Raw genomic sequence first — 21912 nt, 5'->3', positions numbered from 1 at the left:
TGTTACTTGCTGCCCACAGGTTCTCCTCTGAGCTTGAAGCCTGCCCCTGCCTCCGGTGCTGTGTCCTCTGGTCACCAGAACCCTTGCTCTCTCCAGGGCTCTGAGCTGCAAACCTGCCTCCCCAAGTCCAAAATCAGGCATGCAGAGCTGTTTGTACTTTGAAGTTTAATGCTTCTCTCCCACATTTGGGTTTATCCAAGAGGGATCTGAAAATTGTGGGCCATCTGTTGTGAAAGTATCTGTTGCCACAATAATGCTGCCTAACAAGCCACTCCAAAACTCAGCATCTTCAAACAACAATCACTATTAGTTCTCAAGGTTATGGTTCAGCTGGGCGGTCCTTCTGCTTGGGGCTCTGCTGACCTCTGCTGCACTTGCTTATGAGTCGGTGGTCAGCTGGAGGATGACTGCTCAAGAATGGCCTCACCCGCATGCTTGTTTGTCAGCTGGCTGCTGGCTGGGGGGATGGCACGACAGAGTCACATGTCCCTCATCCTCCAGCAGACTAGTCTGGATATTGTCACATGGTGATAGCTAAGGGTCTGAGAGAGAAGGGTGCTCAAGGGCACTGAAGGTGAGGCTTGGAGCTGGAAAAACATTCCTTCTGCTCTATTTTACCCATCAAAACAAATCACAGACCAGCCCAGGTTCCAGGGGTGGGAAACACAATCTGCATCTAGTTTAGAGAAACTGCAAAATCACATTGCAATAAGTGTGCAAGGGGTGGAAAATCAGGGCCATTTTTTTGGTTTTTTTGTATTCAATCTACTACATGTGGCTGGGGTATGAAAACAGAGGCATTGGGAATCGGGTCTTTTCCCTTCTGCAAAGCATCTGTGGGGTAGCAGCTGCTCTCCAGGCCTCCTGCAGCCTTGACTCTGACCCCACAAAACCAGTCAAACCTGTTCTCCAGCCCTCTTTTATGCATTATTCCTTTGGGGCTCAGCAGACTTTTAATCCTGCTGGTCAAATAAATGTGTGGAAATCTGAGTGAGCACATAAAAAGGAAATGTTTTAGGTCAAGTTTCCTAGAAGAGCCCGGAATGGGAATTTTTGTCAAGTGATTTGTTGTGGAAAGAATCTCAGGAAAGGGGAGGGGACTAAGGTGTGGGTGTGTTCTCCCACTCTGAGACAAGGAAGCTGGGCTTATTTGCCCCCATATCTGTCAGTCATTGTCTATGGCTGCCCCTGGGTGAGGGGTGACACACATCTCCATTGCTGTGGCTTCCATCAGCCTCAGGCAATTTTCTAGAAGATGTAGTCATGAGCTCTTAATGGCAACACTCAGAGCAGCTGGGGAATGGGAATGTGGTCCAGGAAAGGGGGTTCTGGGCTGGACCCCAAGAGCATTTGCTAACAGGCACTATTTAGAAACTGAATTCTGAACTCAAAGAAGGTCTAGGGAAAACTTAGTGGAGACCTGATAACTGTGTCCCAATTTTGATGAGTTGTAATGACACATAGAGGAACCCATTCTGTAGGTAGATCTAGGATCCATAATTGGACTCTCAATAGAGGCAGATTTGGGCTTAACAGAAGGGGAGAACATTGCATAATTTGAGAATTCTAAAAATGAAAAGGAATGCCCTGGGAGTGGTGAATTTTTGAAAAAGAGATTGGGCAACATTCAGTGGGAAGATAGTATAGGATATTAGTTAGGTTCTCAAAGAAAGAAAGCGAGGGATGATGACTAAAATCCCACATCCTTGAGTTCTTGATGTTCTGGCCAGAGATTCAAGAGGGAAGAGTATAAAGGGGACATTCATTCAGGGCAAATACACTTCTTCTATTAATACAGAGCTTTGGCCTCAATCTCTTGTTTATCACTCCCAGCTCTGGCTGGCTGGGCCACATGCCAGCTGAGAGGTAGATTGACGGGAACTTCATGCAGTCAGAGTGAGCCCTGGTGAACATGCAATATCAGCTAAAAAGGAGAAGAGAAAGGTGGACGCTTAAAGAAATGTCAAGATAGACCCCAAGAAGAATGGTCACCCAAAACAACATTGCCCAGCCCTGCCTTTGAGTCTTATTGGAGGTAGACCCTCACATATTTGGGTGTTCGGCTTGGCACAGAGACCAGTGGAATTTTCTCCTGCCTCTAGTCTGGCTGCACAATAGAATCACTTGGAGACCTTTTAAAAACCTTATTGTCCAGCTTCTCTCCAGACCAATAAAATCAGAATTTCTGGGGGTGGGAGACATATCAGTAATTTTTAGTTAGAGCAGTAATCCTCAGACTTTAGCATGCATCAGAGTTATCTGGTGGGCTTGTTGAAATATAGATTTCTGAGTCCCAACCTCAGAGATTCTGATTCAGTAAATCTGGGAAAGGTCTAAAAATTTGCTTTTTTACAAGTACCCAGGTGATGCCAATGCTGCTGGTCTGGGAACCACATTTTAAGAACCCACCGATAGAGACAGACAGAAAGAATGAGGAAAACCTGTCTGTGATGGTTTCAATGTAAGGCTGCCTCAAGTGAGGGCTTGATGTGGGTGACTCTTCCATGTCCTTTCTTGAATTCCCTAGTTCTGTGGCTGTTCACACTGGCCCCAAAACCTGGATATTATTTGTATTCAGCTGTGGGGTGCCAGATAGTCAGACCCTCAAAATGGTTGGGTAAACATTTTCAAGATATCCTAGGTATTCAACAGTGGGTAGAAACAAACCCATGTTGGGTCAAATAGGTGTTTGAAATCTTATCTCCCCCTGAAGATACCAGGGTATTTCTTGGGAGTCAACTCACATTTGTATTGAGTTTCAGGCCCCAAGGACTTCCTTTTGCTGCATCTGCTTGCTAAGAGCTCCCCGCCCTATCCCCCCAAAGCTTACTTAAGGGAAAAACTTTTCTCCAATATCAATGAGTTTGGAAGATACTTAGGTGACATTGTCACGTATGCCTCTTTTGAAGACTCTCTCTCTCACTGTCTACTAATAATTGCTAACTTCCCGAAGAAGCCAGGAGAGATTAATTTTCTGTATAAGCTGATCTATGGCTGGCCACCTCTGAGAAGATGGCCTGAGTCACTCTCCTTGACTCATGCTCACTGCAGAATATTCAGTGATAAAAATCTTCCCTTTAAACACAGAAAATTTATGGGCAAACTTCAAGATCCTCCATCTAAATTCGCAATTAATCTAGAGACTAGGGAGGAAAAGCAAATAAAGGCCATTTACAGGGCAGCAAAAAGGGATGCCCCAAATATGGGTTTTCTGGCCCTGTTCCCAGGTTGTGACCATGAAGCCTTTGCTGGTCACGTTCCCTTGTTTCCCCAAATAGGGGTGAAGCTGACTCTGCTCCAATTATAAGGCCTAAGTAGTTTAAAATTTAAGATGTTTTTGAGAATCCATACAACAGAAGGATAACTATAATATGACTACTACTATCATTTATTGAGCATAAGTCACTGTTTTAATGACTGAACCCTGAATTCTTAGAAGTCATTTAGTCCTCCTGATGCCCTTGGGTGATGAATTCAATTACTCCTCCATTTTTCAGATGGGTGATCTGGGCAAAGAGAGGGAGCTGACTTGAATTCAATCACAGCTGTTAAAGTGGTGAAGCCAGGATTAGAGGCCCAGCAGGCTGACTTCAGAGCTCTTGACCTCATGATGTACTAAACAAAACAAATCAAAAACAACCCGACAGGGCTTCCCTGCTGGCGCAGTGGTTGAGAATCTGCCTGCCGATGCAGGGGACACGGGTTCGGGCCCTGGTCTGGGAGGATCCCACGTGCTGCGGAGCGGCTGGGCCCCTGAGCCACAACTACTGGGCCTGTGCGTCTGGGGCCTGTGCTGCTTAACGGGAGAGGCCGTGGTGGTGAGAGGCCCGCGCACCGCGATGGAGGGTGGCCCCCGCTTGCCACAACTGGAGAAAGACCTTGCACAGAAACGAAGACCCAACACAGCCAAAAAAAAACAAAACAAAACAAAACAAAACAAAAAAAACAACCCGACACAGGGATGGACTAGTCTCAGGGAAAGTTTTTGTTTGTTTGTTTGTTTGTTTTACTGTCAGGCCTGTGGAGAAAGTTGGGGTGTTGTATTTATGAAAGGAGGAAGTTTTGTGGGGTTCAAAAGAATTTAGGTGTCTTCAGCTTTGAAACCAGAGCAGGAGAGGTAAAGGGCTCATTAACAATTACAAGTGACCCTTGAACAACATGGATTTTAACTGTGTGGGTCCACTTAAACTTGGATTTTTTTCACTGAATAGTACTACAGTATTACAAGATCTAAGGTTGGCAATTCTCTGGCGATCCAGTGGTTAGGACTCTGCGCTTTCACTGCCAAGGGCTGGATCATTCCCTAGTCAGGGAATTAAGATCCTGCAAGCCGTGTGGCCAAAAAAAAAAAAAAAGATCCGAGGTTGGTTGAATTCACGGATACAGAACTGCGGATACAGAAGAAATGTGCGTATAGAGGGCTGACTATAAGTTATACTTGGATTTTCAACTGCACAGAGGGTCAGTGCCCCTAAACTTGCTTGTACAAGGGTCAACTCTATAACATGCCCAATTATTTGTTATAATTTTTTTTTTTTACCATCTGAACAAAGGCAATGATTTATTGGTAATGTCAATGAATGAAATATTGAAAGTCTTATACACACTACTATATATAAAATAGATAATGAATAAGGATCTACTGTATAACACAGGGAATTCTACTCAATACTTTGTAATGGCCTATATGGGAAAAGAATCTTAAAAAGAGTGTATATATGTATACGTATAACTGATTCACCGTGCTGTATACCTGAAACTAACACAACATTGTAAATCAACTATATATTTTTTTAATTAAATTAAAAAAAAAAAGAAGGTCTCTGGCGAGAATCAAGCAATTATCCAAGAGTTGTAGCTCTGATTGCAATATGGTCTCCCAGTGTCTTTTGTACCTTTGTGGCTTTCTCCTTTTTTGCAAACTACTCATTTGAAATCATTCATGTTTGCTGCCTGGACTGGAGTCCCAATAAAAGTAAAATATGAAATTCTAGCTGTTTCTTCTTCACCTTGATTGGACTGAACAAATATAGTTACGCTGTTAACATTCTGAAACTTAACATATGAAGTGGGACAATACCATCTTCTTTCATATCATCCTCTGATAGTTCCAGAGCTGGAATTGGTTCACTTCTTTCTGCCTTTTCAAAATCCATAGATAGGGGTAGATTGGTAGAAATTTTTACGTATTTCGGACACTGACCATTATCTGGGCCTTGAAATTTCATTGAATAAAGCTTAACAGGCTGATTGAAGACCACAGTAATAAACAGCTGTCCATCCCAATCAGATTCCAAGAAGGTCATGTCTTTTCATAAACAGTTGTCAAATCCATGCTCCTCACTTTCATTAAGACATTCACAGCCAGCATTGTTAATAAAAAAGCATAAAATCCATATAGCCTTTTGGAATATCTGTGTCCTCATTGCTTCCAGGGTTGTTTTCTAAGTGCTGCTTGATTTTTTCCTCTAGTCCCACAGCATTTGCTCCTTGATACTGATCAACTCTCACTTTGTTTCAAAAAAACAAAAATGTAGGTATTGCTGATTCCCTGACACTGATGTACACCTACTTCCAAGAAAACTGCTTGTGGATACTTACTACTCATAGAGCTGAATGCTGGGGCAATCCTTAAACACGGTCCACACCCTCTCATGGTGAATTTGACAATGGTGAGTCTGGAAATCTAGGTCACTCCCGACCTGTTTCACACCCACCACTCTCAGAGAGCCTGGCAGGGTGGCTACAACACCACTGGCTTCAAAACTGAAGAAGAAGACCCTGGAGAGGAAGGGGGGAGGCTCAGGAAGACCTAGGCCTGGACAAAGGAGGTGGCGACCCTGGTGTCTTCTCCAGGGGCCCCCAAGGGCCGAGTCAGGCCAGAGAGCGGAGCAGCAGAGGGGGCGGGATGGGAGGGGGAGAGGAAAGATGAAGGAAGAGAAGGTCTATAATTTTATATGATGTAATCATAGATGCATTTATACAATATATAATGTAAGATACAACTAACAACACATTATACATATGAGATACATAATACACACTATATTGATTATAATGTGTTATACATTTAAAATTATATATAGTTTTTATATATATTTTATAACATTATTTATATATATACATATATGGTGTGTATATATATGTATATATATAAATTTTTGGAATAGTTTTTGGAATAGTTTTATTAGGCTATTATTCACCTACCACAAAATTCAGTAAAGTCCACAAATCCAAAAAGGGAGTAAATAAAATGGGGCTGATAGAAAACTCTCCTTCTCGGGGTATCTGCAGATGGCCCATCTGATCAGGAATTTGATTACATGGGTTGATCAACATATGTAATAGAGGACAGGATATTGAAATGTTTTCTTTCCCAGCTTCTAGCCTACAGGCTAGGTGAGAACAATCATTTTTATTTTTCAAAAGATAAAATTTTAGTTATCAATATTTCTCAATGCCAACTATAATAATTGCATCCAATCTGTTTATTAAATCGTTTCAAATTTAGGGCAATATCTCTTTTAATTTTGTGATTTTAACGTTTTTCTTAAAAGCAAAATAAGACAGGTTTTAAAAATTCCTGGGCTTGTTTTCTTTGACCACATCTGACCACATCCGAGTCTGGTTTCTAAGTTCCTAATGGTTTCAATCAGGTTCTCATTCTCCTTAAATTGTCGTTGAGCTGTTGAAGAGGGTTATAATTTCCTCCATATTTATTTGAAATTGAATGGTCAATTAAAATACACACTAACTAACCCCTAAACTGACTGGACTTCTAAGAGATTTTTCAAAATGTATTTAAGGGAATAGTAAAATAAATGATGCTTGAATGGTTAAAAGCCCTGCAATTCTTTAAAAAGCCCATTTTAATTTAGGCTGAAACCCATGCAATGTGAAAAGTGCTACAAAGAACGGAGTGGGGGCAGTGAGGGTGCTTGTGTTCTTCATCCAAAGGAAGGTAGAAATAGTAAAAGCAGAGAGGTGAAGATTAGTGGAGACAAAGAAAGGGATGGTGGCTTCCCATCTGGCACCCTAACATCTCCTTAGAATTAAATGGATGTGAGGCCCATGAGGGAAGCTTGGCCCCAGCCTCTGGGAAACCAGTCTCACAAAGTGCCCTGAACCCAAGAGTAACAGACAATGAAGTGTCTGTCAGAGCCACCTTCCCTCCAAGGACTATGCACATCTGAACAAGGAGCATACAGGGTCCAAACACCGGGAGGGGGAGCCCCCCAAATTCTATGCTGCACACAACTTCCTGGACCCTTCTGGGAACTGGAGGGGTGGGAGGGAAGACTCTTCATTCTCACTGAGACTGAATCTTCCTCAACCCAAGTGAAAAGAGGACTGAGAGTCAGCTACAATTTAATTTTTTTAAATTGAAGAATAAAGTATTGTGCCATATTTTTAAGCATGAAAATTTTTGGCAGCAGAAACAAGCTGACAACTTACGTTAAAATTTTTCTCTTTGATCTCTGCATTTTCTCACCTCTGGGAAAGATGTCAGACCCAAGCCGACATGGCTAAAGCACGTACTTTGTTGCTGGAATTAGAACAGATGATGGAGGCAAATCCACAGTGATGGAAACTCTCCCACTTATATTTAACATGAGCCTTCTGGGTTGCATGCTTTAAGAATGGAGGCACTGTGAAAAGACAAAAGGCCCAGAACCCAGGGGTTGTTCAAAAATCACTTTACCTTGTCAGAGACAGCAGCAGGGTACAGCTAAGAGAATGATCTGGGTTCAATCCGAGCTTCACCACTACTGCTGTGTGATCTGAGGAATGTTACTTATCTTCTCTGTGTTTCAATTCCGTTATTTGTATATGGGCATAATCATGGAGTATCCTATAATATTATTGAGATGATTAAATGAGCTAATATATCCATAGCATTTAGAACATTGTCTTGCCCAGGATTAGGGCTCAGTGAATGTTAGTACCATCATCATCATCTTTATCATCATTATTATTACATGGGATTATGTCAGGTGACCAGGGTACTAATTTGACTTTATTCCTTTCCTTTTGCAAAACAAAAAGGACTAAATCAAATGCGCTAATATCAGCTATTTCTAAACACATTTTTAGCAGCAGAAATAATTTTTCCCAGACATACTTCTGAAGAAGCTAAGCATATATGTATTCATTGATATTCTTTTGATTCTAGTTGCTTAAGTCAACAGGCACAATAAATTTATGGGCTCAAATTAAAAAATAACCCAGGAAGGTCCAGCTTCAAGCATAGCTGGATACAGAGGTACAAACAAAGATATCAAGATCAGTTTGTCTGCCTCCTCTCTCCTCTGCTTTCCCTCTTTCTATTCCATTCCCAGGATCCTTGCCTCCTCATCACAGGATGACTGCTGGAAGCTCTCAGAACAACATCCTTTTAATGTCCAATCTAGTGAAGAAGAGTGAACATCTTTCCCCCAGAATTCCCTGTGAAGATCCTGACATTCACTTTGATTGGCTGGCCTGGACCTCATGTCCAAGCCTACAGCAATCATAATGGCCAGAGGAATGTGTTGCACTGATGGGTCACTGGAGTCACATGTCCCACCCCTGAGGCTGGAAAGAAGCCCTGACCCTGAGAACAGAGAAAAGGAAAAGGTTGTTCCCACTAGGTTTGCTCTGCACCCTACCTCCTTGACAGTCCCTTCTCAAAACCCCAAGTGCTCCTAGTTTGAAACTCCCTGTATGTGGGGATCTCTAGCATTCTGCACGTTTGCTAGGATGCAAATCCTGTCTAAGCAATTACTACGTTCAGGAACCAGAGTAGTCCCCTTGGGGAGGTTCCATTGATTCTCTGTCAAATCATAGCCTGCAGACAGCTACCAGCTCCAGCGTCCCGTGTGGCATTGCTTTGTCTCTGTGTGCTCACATCAGTGCCGCCTACCACAGCCTTGTATCTAGTGGGAGCAGGAGAATCATCTGGGTTGAGTTCCACATCACATTATGAGTGATGCCTCCTCTTCTAGTTATTTACTGCAATGTAACCAACAACCTCAAAACATAGGGTCTTAAGACAATAATAACTTATTAGTGTCTCTCATGGTTCTGGGGTCAGCCAGGCTCCTCTGGGCACATCTGGCTCCCAGCTCTTGGTGGTTACAATCAGAAAGCAACTAGAGCTAGAGTCATCTTGAAGTTTTCTACATTCACATGCATGGCATTCTATGGCCTGGGAAGATAGAATGGCTGGGGCTGGAACAGCTGGGGCTCATTGGTCATCTCTCTTCTCTCTCAGTGGTCTCCCCACCTGGTACCTTCAGCACATGGCAGTCTCAGGGTTATTTCTGTTGCACTCCTTAGGTTGAGGCAATGACAAAGCCCACCCGATATCAAAGGGTGGGAACGCAGACCCTACCCCTTAGTGGAAGAGTGTCAAAGGATGCATAGCCCTCTTAAACCATCATATATCCTGGGGATGGCAGGGGGTCAACATAAAATCATGTTTTAGAGGTTATCCTTGGTCATGCTGTTCTAATTCAGTCCTGCCCTTGGCGGAAATGAGGTGGGATTATCAGGACATACCAAGAAAAATGGCTTCTTAAACAACTGTGTGCCAGAAAAGAGGCTTAGACACCACACGTAAATGCAACGGTCTCCATCTGGGCACATTGAGCTATTTTGGATAGTTGGGATCCCTTCTAACCCTTGCAGAAATATTGTAATCTTCACCCTAGTGCAGTTTGAGCTTTTGCAATGGAATACAGCTAGAACCAAGAACAACATTCTCTTTTCCACTTACTTATTAAAAGCAGTGAGCCACTCTGGAGGGACAGTGAATACAATTTGATGTTATTATGCAGAGTTTGACCATTGGAGGAAAAAGATAATGTTATCTTTAAGGTAGGCTCTGGTTTTAATTGCAAATTTTAGAATGGGGTTTCATATCCAGGATAAGAAAGAAAATACACAAACTGCTGACTGAATCAATGCTCAACACTCTGCTCTCTGTGTCCTCCTTGTCCTTGGGGTGCTTATCAAGCATGTAAGCAAAATCAGAAGTCAGGGAGAAAGCAAGAAAGGAATGCATTTACATGAGCCTCCAGAGGAAACCATTTCAGACTGGATTATGGAATCCTGATTCTCAGATAATTGCAAGAGTGTTTAAGAAAAGGTTGCACAGGTGAAAGTGTGAAGCTATTGTCAAAACATGCAAATGTTTTGTCTTCCTTTTAATTTCCGATACCAAGTCAGTCCTAACCCCTTTTATTGGACCTTAAATGTCTCAAAAATAATGGAAGAACAAAACTTCTCATTATAGAATTGACCTCTTACTGGGAGCTAAGTTCTACTGAATAAAGAGGTCTAGATAAAATTATTAAACCAAAGCAAAGATGATCTCCAGCCTTCCACTCCTTAATGTGCTAACATTCGGGTCTGCAAAATCCATTCTCTTCCCAGTGACTCTGGCAGTGCTAATTCCGGGATGCTATGGCCAACTCCTTTCTTCTCAAGGGCCAAACTCTGTCCAGGTAACTGGCAAATGTTTATAAATCTGGTCATTCAATAGGCATTCAATTTGCATTTACTGAGCACCAACCACATGCCAGGGGCTGTTCTAGGTACTTGTTTTACAGAAATGAATAAGCCAGTCATAATTTTGATGTATGAAAATTACAGTTTGGTACCATGTCTTTCTAGAAGAGCAGCCGTGGGAGGGGGGAATTCTATACATTAGTCATATCTACTGTAGAGCCAAGAGGGAGACCAAAAGAGAGTTTTCTAAGCTTTGTAGCTGAATGATGCTCCTCTTTTTCCCCCAGTCCTATACATATTTTCTAGGAAAAGTATGGAGAACCCCAGATGTAGCTGGTATAGTAGGACATGTTTTCTGTAAGGCTGAACTATTAGTTAAATTTCTCCAAGATAGAAAATCACAAATATTGGTTCAAAGTGCATGCATGTCATTCCCTATCAATGTAAAATTTTGTTTTGGGGAACAGAGTTGGATTTATTAACTTGTGGCTAATGCTGAAGGGAAAAGACATTGATGCTGTTGTTGGTGAAAAAAAAATCAACGGGCAGGTGGAATATGGAACCCATTCAATCAACAAATATTTATTAAGTTCCCAGACGTCCTAGGGTTACCATGACAAACAAGACAGAGTGACTCCTGTTGTGAATTTTGTGTTCTGGTTGGGGAGACCGATAGCAATGAGCAAAAAATAATAATAAATTCTCTAATGATAGTGAAGATGATCCAGGACCTCGGAAAAAGAATGGAGGCAAAGATCGAGAAGATGCAAGAAATGTTTAAAAAAGACCTAGAAGAATTAAAGAAAAAAGAAACAGAGATGAACAATACAATAACTGATATGAAAACTAAACTAGAAGGAATCAATAGCAGAATAACTGAGGCAGAAGAACGGATAAGTGACCTGGAAGAAAGAATGGTGGAATTCACTGCTGCGGAACAGAATAAAGAAAAAAGAATGAAAAGAAATGAAGACAGCGTAAGAGAACTCTGGGACAATATTAAATGCAACAACATTCGCATTATAGGGGTCCCAGAAGGAGAAGAGAGAGAGAAAGGACCAGAGAAAATACCTGAAGAGATTATAGTTGAAAACTTCCCTAACATGGGAAAGGAAATAACCACCCAAGTCCAGGAAGTGCAGAGAGTCCATACAGGACAAACCCAAGGAGAAACATGCCAAGACACACAGTAATCAAATTGGCAAAAATTAAAGACAAAGAAAAATTATTGAAAGCATCAAGGGGAAAACGACAAAAAATACACAAGGGCACTCCCATAAGGTTAACAGCTGATTTCTCAGCAGAAACTCTACAAGCCAGAAGGGAGTGGCATGATATACTTAAAGTGATGAAAGGGAAGAACCTACAACCAAGATTACTCTACCCGGCAAGGATCTCATTTAGATTTGATGGAGAAATCAAAAGCTTTACAGACAAGCAAAAGCTAAGAGAATTCAGCACCACCAAACCAGCTCTACAACAAATGCTAAAGGAACTTCTCTAAGTGGGAAACACAAGAGAAGAAAAGGACCTACAAAAACAAACACAAAACAATTAAGAAAATGGTCATAGGAACATACATATCGATAATTACCTTAAACGTGAATGGATTAAATGCCCCAACCAAAAGACATAGACTGGCTGAATGGATACAAAAACAAGACCCATATATATGCTGTCTACAAGAGACCCACTTTAGACCTAGGGACACATACAGACTGAAAGTGATGGGATGGAAAAAGATATTCCATGCAAATGGAAATCAAAAGAAAGCTGGAGTAGCTATACTCATATCAGATAAAATAGACTTTAAATTAAAGAATGTTACAAGAGACAAGGAAGGACACTACATAATGATCCAGGGATCAATCCAAGAAGAAGATATAACAATTATAAATATATATGCACCCAACATAGGAGCACCTCAATACATAAGGCAACTGCTAACAGCTATAAAAGAGGAAATCGACAGTAACACAATAATAGTGGGGGACTTTAACACCTCACTTACACCAATGGACAGATCATCCAAAATGAAAATAAATAAGGAAACAGAAGCTTTAAATGACACAATAGACCAGATAGATTTAATTGATATATATCGGACATTCCATCCAAAAACAGCAGATTACACGTTCTTCTCAAGTGCGCACGGAACATTCTCCAAGATAGATCACATCTTGGGTCACAAATCAAGCCTCAGTAAATTTAAGAAAATTGAAATCATATCAAGCATCTTTTCTGACCACAACGCTATGAGATTAGAAATGAATTACAGGGAAAAAAACGTAAAAAGGACAAACACATGGAGGCTAAACAATACGTTACTAAATAACCAAGAGATCACTGAAGAAATCAAAGAGGAAATCAAAAAATACCTAGAGACAAATGACAATGAAAACACGACGACCCAAAACCTATGGGATGCAGCAAAAGCAGTTCTAAGAGGGAAGTTTATAGCTATACAAGCCTACCTAAAGAAACAAGAAAAAGCTCAAGTAAACAATCTAACCTTACACTTAAAGAAACTAGAGAAAGAAGAACAAACAAAACCCAAAGTTAGCAGAAGGAAAGAAATCATAAAGATCAGAGCAGAAATAAATGAAATAGAAACAAAGAAAACAATAGCAAAGATCAATCAAACTAAAAGTTGGTTCTTTGAGAAGATAAACAAAATTGATAAACCATTAGCCAGACTCATCAAGAAAAAGAGGGAGAGGACTCAAATCAATAAAATCAGAAATGAAAAAGGAGAAGTTACAACAGACACTGCAGAAATACAAAGCATCCTAAGAGACTACTACAAGCAACTTTATGCCAATAAAATGGACAACCTGGAAGAAATGGACAAATTCTTAGAAAGGTATAACCTTCCAAGACTGAACCAGGAAGAAATAGAAAATATGAACAGACCAATCACAAGTAATGAAATTGAAACTGTGATTAAAAATCTTCCAACAAACAAAAGTCCAGGACCAGATGGCTTCACAGGTGAATTCTATCAAACATTTAGAGAAGAGCTAACACCCATCCTTCTCAAACTCTTCCAAAAAATTGCAGAGGAAGGAACACTCCCAAACTCATTCTATGAGGCCACCATCACCCTGATACCAAAACCAGACAAAGACACTACAAAAAAAGAAAATTACAGACCAATATCACTGATGAATATAGATGCAAAAATCCTCAACAAAATACTAGCAAACAGAATCCAACAACACATTAAAAGGATCATACACCACGATCAAGTGGGATTTATCCCAGGGATGCAAGGATTCTTCAATATACGCAAATCAATCAATGTGATACACCATATTAACAAATTGAAGAATAAAAACCATGTGATCATCTCAATAGATGCAGAAAAAGCTTTTGACAAAATTCAACACCCATTTCTGATAAAAACTCTCCAGAAAGTGGGCATAGAGGGAACCTACCTCAACATAATAAAGGCCATATATGACAAACCCACAGCAAACATCATTCTCAATGGTGAAAAACTGAAAGCATTTCCTCTAAGATCAGGAACGAGACAAGGATGTCCACTCTCACCACTATTATTCAACATAGTTTTGGAAGTCCTAGCCACGGCAATCAGAGAAGAAAAAGAAATAAAAGGAATACAAATTGGAAAAGAAGAAGTAAAACTGTCACTGTTTGCGGATGACATGATACTATACATAGAGAATCCTAAAACTGCCACCAGAAAACTGCTAGAGCTAATTAATGAATATGGTAAAGTTGCAGGATACAAAATTAATGCACAGAAATCTCTTGCATTCCTATACACTAATGATGAAAAATCTGAAAGAGAAATTATGGAAACACTCCCATTTACCATTGCAACAAAAAGAATAAAATACCTAGGGATAAACCTACCTAGGGAGACAAAAGACCTGTATGCAGAAAACTATAAGACACTGATGAAAGAAATTAAAGATGATACCAACAGATGGAGAGATATACCATGTTCTTGGATTGGAAGAATCAACATTGTGAAAATGAGTATACTACCCAAAGCAATCTACAGATTCAATGCAATCCCTATCAAATTACCAATGGCATTTTTTACGGAGCTAGAACAAATCATCTTAAAATTTGTATGGAGACACAAAAGACCCCGAATAGGCAAAGCAGTCTTGAGGCAAAAAAATGGAGCTGGAGGAATCAGACTCCCTGACTTCAGACTATACTACAAAGCTACAGTAATCAAGACAATATGGTACTGGCACAAAAACAGAAACATAGATCAATGGAACAAGATAGAAAGCCCAGAGATTAACCCACGCACCTATGGTCAACTAATCTATGACAAAGGAGGCAAAGATATACAATGGAGAAAAGACAGTCTCTTCAATAAGTGGTGCTGGGAAAACTGGACAGCTACATGTAAAAGAATGAAATTAGAATACTCCCTAACACCATACACAAAAATAAACTCAAAATGGATTAGAGACCTAAATATAAGACTGGACACTATAAAACTCTTAGAGGAAAACATAGGAAGAACACTCTTTGACATAAATCACAGCAAGATCTTTTTTGATCCACCTCCTAGAGTAATGGAAATAAAAACAAAAATAAACAAGTGGGACCTAATGAAACTTCAAAGCTTTTGCACAGCAAAGGAAACCATAAACAAGACGAAAAGACAACCCTCAGAATGGGAGAAAATATTTGCAAATGAATCAACGGACAAAGGATTAATCTCCAAAATATATAAACAGCTCATTCAGCTCAATATCAAAGAAACAAACACCCCAATCCAAAAATGGGCAGAAGACCTAAATAGACATTTCTCCAAAGAAGACATACAGACGGCCACGAAGCACATGAAAAGATGCTCAACATCACTAATTATTAGAGAAATGCAAATCAAAACTACAATGAGGTATCACCTCACTCCTGTTAGAATGGGCATCATCAGAAAATCTACAAACAACAAATGCTGGAGAGGGTGTGGTGAAAAGGGAACCCTCTTGCACTGTTGGTGGGAATGTAAATTGATACAGCCACTATGGAGAACAATATGGAGGTTCCTTAAAAAACTAAAAATAGAATTACCATATGACCCAGCAATCCCACTACTGGGCATATACCCAGAGAAAACCGTAATTCAAAAAGACACATGCACCCGAATGTTCATTGCAGCACTATTTACAATAGCCAGGTCATGGAAGCAACCTAAATGCCCATCAACAGACAAATGGATAAAGAAGATGTGGTACATATATACAATGGAATATTACTCAGCCATAAAAAGGAACGAAATTGAGTCATTTGTTGAGACGTGGATGGATCTAGAGACTGTCATACAGAGTGAAGTAAGTCAGAAAGAGAAAAACAAATATCGTATATTAATGCATGTATGCGGAACCTAGAAAAATGGTACAGATGAGCCAGTTTGCAGGGCAGAAGTTGAGACACAGATGTAGAGAATGGACATATGGACACCAAGGGGGGAAAACTGCGGTGGGGTGGGGATGGTGGTGTGCTGAATTGGGCGATTGGGATTGACATGTATACACTGATGTGTATAAAACTGATGCCTAATAAGAACCTGCAGTATAAAAAAACAAACAAAACAACTAAAAAAAAAAAAAAAAAAAAAAAAGATTACTCTACCCTGCAAGGATCTAATTCAGATTTGATGGAGAAATCAAAAGCTTTACAGACAAGCAAAAGCTAAGAGATTTCAGCACCACCAAACCAGCTCTACAACAAATGTTAAAGGAACTTCTCTAAGTGGGAAACACAAGAGAAGAAAAGGCCCTACAAAAACAAACCCAAAACAATTAAGAAAATGTTCATAGGAACATACATATTGATAATTACCTTAAACGTGAATGGATGAAATGCTCCAACCAAAAGACAGAGGCTTGCTGAATGGATACAAAAACAAGACCCATATATATGCTGTCTACAAAAGACCCACTTAAGACCTAGGGACACATTCAGACTGAAAGTGAGGGGATGGAAAAAGATATTCCATGCAAATGGAAATAAAAAGGAAGTTGGAGTAGCATCACTAATATCACATAAAATAGACTTTAAAATAAAGAATGTTACAAGAGGCAAGGAAGGACACTACATAATGATCAAGGAATCAATCCAAAAAGTAAATATAAAAATTATAAATATATATGCACCCAACATAGGAGCACCCCAATAGATAAGGCAACTGCTAACAGCTATAAAAGAGAACATTGACAGTAACACAGTAATAGTGGGGAACTTTATCACCTCACTTACACCAATGGACAGATCATCCAAACAGAAAATTAATAAGGAAACACAAGCTTTAAATGACACAATAGACCAGATAGATTTAATTGATATTATAGGACATTCCATCTAAAAACAGCAGATTACACTTTCTTCTCAAGTGCGCATGGAACATTCTCCAGGATAGATCACATCTTGGGTCACAAATCAAGCCTCAGTAAATTTAAGAAAAGTGAAATCATATCAAGCATCTTTTCTGACCACAACGCAATGAGATTAGAAATGAATTAGAGGGAAAAAAATGTAAAAAACACAAACACATGGAGGCTAAACAATATGTTACTAAATAACCAAGAGATCACTGAAAAAATCAAAGAAGAAATCAAAATATACCTAGAGACAAATGACAATGAAAACACGACGATCTAAAACCTATGGGATGCAGCAAAAGCAGTTCTAAGAGGGAAGTTTATAGCTTTACAAGCCTACCTCAAGAAACAAGAAAAATCTCAAATAAACAATCTAATCTTGCACCTAAAGGAAGTAGAGAAAGAAGAACAAACAAAACCCAAAGTTAGCAGAAGGAAAGAAATCATAAAGGTCAGAGCAGAAATAAAAGAGATAGAATCAAAGAAAACAATAGCAAAGATCAATAAAACTAAAAGCTGGTTCTTTCAGAATATAAACAAAATTGATAAACCATTAGCCAGACTCATCAAGAAAAAGAGGGAGAGGATTCAGATCAATAAAATTAGAAATGAAAAAGGGGAAGTCACAACAGACACCGCAGAAATACAAAGCATCCTAAGAGATTACTACAAGCAACTCTATGCCAATAAAATGGACAACCTGGAAGAAATGGACAAATTCTTAGAAAGGTATAACCTTCCAAGACTGAAACAGGAAGAAATAGAAAATATGAACAGACCAATCACAAGTAATGAAATTGAAACTGTGATGAAAAATTTTCCAACAAACAAAAGTCCAGGACCAGATGGCTTCACAGGTGAATTCTATCAAACATTTAGAGAAGAGCTAACAGACATCCTTCTCAAACTCTTCCAAAAAACTGCAGAGGAAGGAACACTCCCAAATTCATTCTATGAGGCCACCATCACCCTGATACCAAAACCAGACAAAGATACTACAAAAAAAGAAAATTACAGACCAATATCACTGATGAATACAGATGCAAAAATCCTCAACAAAATACTAGCAAACAGAATTCAACAACACATTCAAAGGATCATACACGATGATCAAGTGGGATTTATCCCAGGGATGCAAGGATTCTTCAGTATATGCAAATCAATCAATGTGATGCACCATATTAACAAATTGAAACATAAAAACCCTATGATCATCTCAATAGATGCAGAAAAAGCTTTTGACAAAATTCAACACCAATTTATGATAAAAACTCTCCAGAAAGTGGGCATAGAGGGAACCTACCTCAACATAATAAAGGCCTTATATGACAAACCCACAGCAAACATCATTCTCAATGGTGAAAAACTGAAAGCAGTTTCTCTAAGAACAGGAACAAGACGAGGATGTCCACTCTCACCACTATTATTCAGCATAGTTTTGGAAGTCCTAGCCATGGCAGTCAGAGAAGAAACAGAAATAAAAGGAATACAAATTGGAAAAGAAGAAGTAAAACGGTCACTGTTTGCAGATGACATGATGCTATACATAGAGAATCCTAAAGATGCCACCAGAAAACTACTAGAGCTAATCCATGAATTTGGTAAAGTTGAAGGATACAAAATTAATGCACAGAAATCTCTTGTATACCTATACACTAATGATGAAAAATCTGAAAGTGAAATTAAGAAAACACTCCCATTTACCATTGCCACAAAAAGAATAAAATATCTAGGAATAAACCTACCTAAGGAGACAAAAGACCTGTAAGCAGAAAATTATAAGACACTGATGAAAGAAATTAAAGATGATACAAATAGATGGAGAGATATACCATGTTCTTGGATTAGAAGAATCAACATTGTGAAAATGACTCTACTACCCAAAGCAATCTTTTAATTCAATGCAATCCCTATCAAACTACCACTGGCATTTTTCACAGAAGTAGAACAAAAATTTCACAATTTGTATGTCAAGACCCTGAATAGCAAAAGCAATCTTGTGAAAGAAAAACAGAGCTGGAGGAATCAGGCTCTCTGACTTCAGACTATACTACAAAGCTACAGTAATCAAGACAATATGGTACTGGCACAAAAACAGAAATATAGATCAATGGAACAAGATAGAAAGGCCAGAGGTAAACCTACGCACCTATGGTCAACTAATCTATGACAAAGGAGGCAAGGATATACAATGGAGAAAAGACAGTCTCTTCAATAAGTGGTGCTGGGAAAACTGGACAGCTACACGTAAAAGAATGAAATTAGAGCATTTCTTAACACCATACACAAAAATAAACTCAAAATGGATTCAAGACCTAAATGTAAGACTGGACACTTTAAAACTCTTAGAGGAAAACATAGGAAGAACACTCTTTGACATAAATCACAGCAATATCTTTTTTGATCCACCTCCTAGAGTAATGGAAATAAAAACAAAAATAAACAAATGGGACCTAAGGAAACTTCAAAGCTTTTGCACAACAAAGGAAACCATAAACAAGACGAAAAGACAACCCTCAGAATGGGAGAAAATATTTGCAAATGAATCAATGGACAAAGGATTAATCTCCAAAGTATATAAACAGCTCATGCAGCTCAATATTAAAAAAAAAAAAAACAAACAACCTAATCCAAAAATGGGCAGAAGACCTAAATAGACATTTCTCCAAAGAAGACATACAGATGGCCAAGAAGCACATGAAAAGCTGCTCAACATCACTAATTATTAGAGCAATGCAAATCAAAACTACAATGAGGTATCACCTCACACCACTTAGAATGGTCATCATCAGAAAATCTACAAACAACAACTGCTGGAGAGGGTGTGGAGAAAAGGGAACACTCTTGCACTGTTGGTGGGAATGTAAATTGATACAGCCACTATGGAGAACAGTATGGAGGTTCCTTAAAAAACTAAAAATAGAATTACCATATGATCCAGCAATCCCACTACTAGGCATATATCCAGAGAAAACCATAATTCAAAAAGACACATGCACCCGAATGTTCATTGCAGCACTATTTACAGTAGCCAGGTCATGGAAGCAACCTAAATGCCCATCAATAGACGACTGGATAAAGAAGATGTGGTACATATATACAATGGAATATTACTCAGCCATAAAAAGGAATGAAATTGGGTCATTTGTAGAGACGTGGATGGATCTAGAGACTGTCATCCAGAGTGAAGTAAGTCAGAAAGAGAAAAACAAATATCGTATATTAATGCATATATGTGGAACCTAGAGAAATGATACAGATGAACTGGTTTGCAGGGCAGAAATTGAGACACAGATGTAGAGAACCAACATATGGACACCAAGGGGGGAAAGCGGCAGGGGGTGGGGGTGGTGGTGTGATGAATTGGGAGATTGGGATTGACATGTATACACTGATGTTTATAAAATGGATGACTAATAAAAAAATTTTTTTAATTAAAATAAAAAATAAATAAAAATAAATTATACAATTTCAGAGTAAGTGGAAGAGAATGACAGAGGTAGGTCATGTTTTAGATAAATTAATCACAGGAGGGTTTTTAAGGAGTTGAGATTTAAGCTGACCCTGACCAATGAGCAGGAATGAGGCATGCAAGGCTCTATGGGAAGATGTTTCCAGGCAGAGAAGACAGCATGGGACTAAGCAAGAGATCCAGTGGGACAGGCCAAAACAGAGCAGTACAAGGAGCAGGGTGACTGGTCATAGTACTTACCCAGTTGGTGTTGAGCCACCTGATAGGGGAAAGAAATTTGGAAAGAATTTCTATTTGGAAGGAAATGATCTAGCTATTTAAACAGGATTATGTACAGCTCAGAGGCAGAGCATTGAGGAAAAATTGATACCATGAAAGCTGGGTAAATTCTTCCTATATAGGTAAAAATCAACCCTTGAGATATGGGTAAAACTGAGCTGACTGATGAGGTCCAGTAGCTGCTGAGAAGAAATGTGAAGACCTTGAAGCAGGAAGGCTCTGACAAGTTTAACTTTGGAGTCCACCGGCTTTCAGAATTGAGGGTCAGGTGACCTTATTCTATGGGGTGAAGGTAGAAAGTGATTGCTTCCTTCTTTGCTTAAGCTGCCATCCTGGAAATGTACTAGGAGACTGGACTCTTTATAAGCTTTAGCCACAGCACGTCAGAATAGAGTTAAATTTTTAAAAAGAAAAAAAGGAAAATAACCAATCCAATGCTTTCTGTTCTGTGGTAGGCAGATGAGAATGAATCAAAGTCCTCAAGTGTCCATGGTCCCTCAGGGTCCCATGATAAGCAGAAATCCCAACATCATTTATTTAATACCCCTACCTGCACCCTGATGCTGACAGTTCTCACTCTTGGCTCCTGAGGTCACTGCAGGGCTTTGTGATTCTGCCGGGGGAAACTGCTGAGTAGACTCGGATGATGGAGACTATGAATCCATAGTAAGGCTTGCTTGCTGCTCTCTGTGTTGTGTGGAATGCTTTCAGATTTCTCTTCTCTTTTGGGTGTTATGGCCAAAGGGTAGAGTTGACTCTCTTTTTCCAATGTGGTTTTTGCCATCTTCCCTTTCAAAAATATAATGTCTTATACTTCCTCTCTGATATTCTAGTCTATTCTCCCAAACTGTGAACTTTTCTTTGAGCATGAATTTCTTTCTACCTCTCAGGAATGGGGACTACTTCCCACTCTTTGCTCCTATCTCTGGCTGGTACATGGTCTGGCCCAGGGTCTTCCTCCTGTACTTCCACAGACCCCTGTTCTTCTTGGACATCCTGGAAGTGGAGAGGTTCCCTCTTGACCTTCCCATGGAGTAAGGCTTCCAGTAGCATCAGTACAAGGTCAACAAAAGACATACTAACCTTTGAAGCCATAGGCCTGCCTCTTATGATTGATTCCCTTTTATCTCCTGTGTTTCTCATAGCTCTTGTCTACTCAGTCTAGAGACAAAACTCTGCCTGTTATTGGACTCAAGTAAAATTTACTTCAGCCCCGCCTTGTGGTCCTTAGTCAAACTTAAAGGAAAGTTGGTTTGGCAGATATTAAACTGGCTCACCAAATCTGTTTCCCTTTCT

General features: G+C 39.6%; 1 pseudogene; it reads right to left on the bottom strand.

The window, feature by feature from the left end:
- Nucleotides 1-4926: 4926 nt before the first annotated feature.
- LOC132349849 (thioredoxin-like protein 1) lies at nucleotides 4927-21693 on the bottom strand (annotated as a pseudogene).
- Between the last annotated feature and the right edge of the window lie 219 nt (nucleotides 21694-21912).

This window comes from Balaenoptera ricei, chromosome 15 (assembly GCF_028023285.1).
Source record: "Balaenoptera ricei isolate mBalRic1 chromosome 15, mBalRic1.hap2, whole genome shotgun sequence".
In the NCBI taxonomy this organism is placed as follows: domain Eukaryota; kingdom Metazoa; phylum Chordata; class Mammalia; order Artiodactyla; family Balaenopteridae; genus Balaenoptera; species Balaenoptera ricei.
This window is presented reverse-complemented; position numbering and strand designations above follow the sequence as displayed.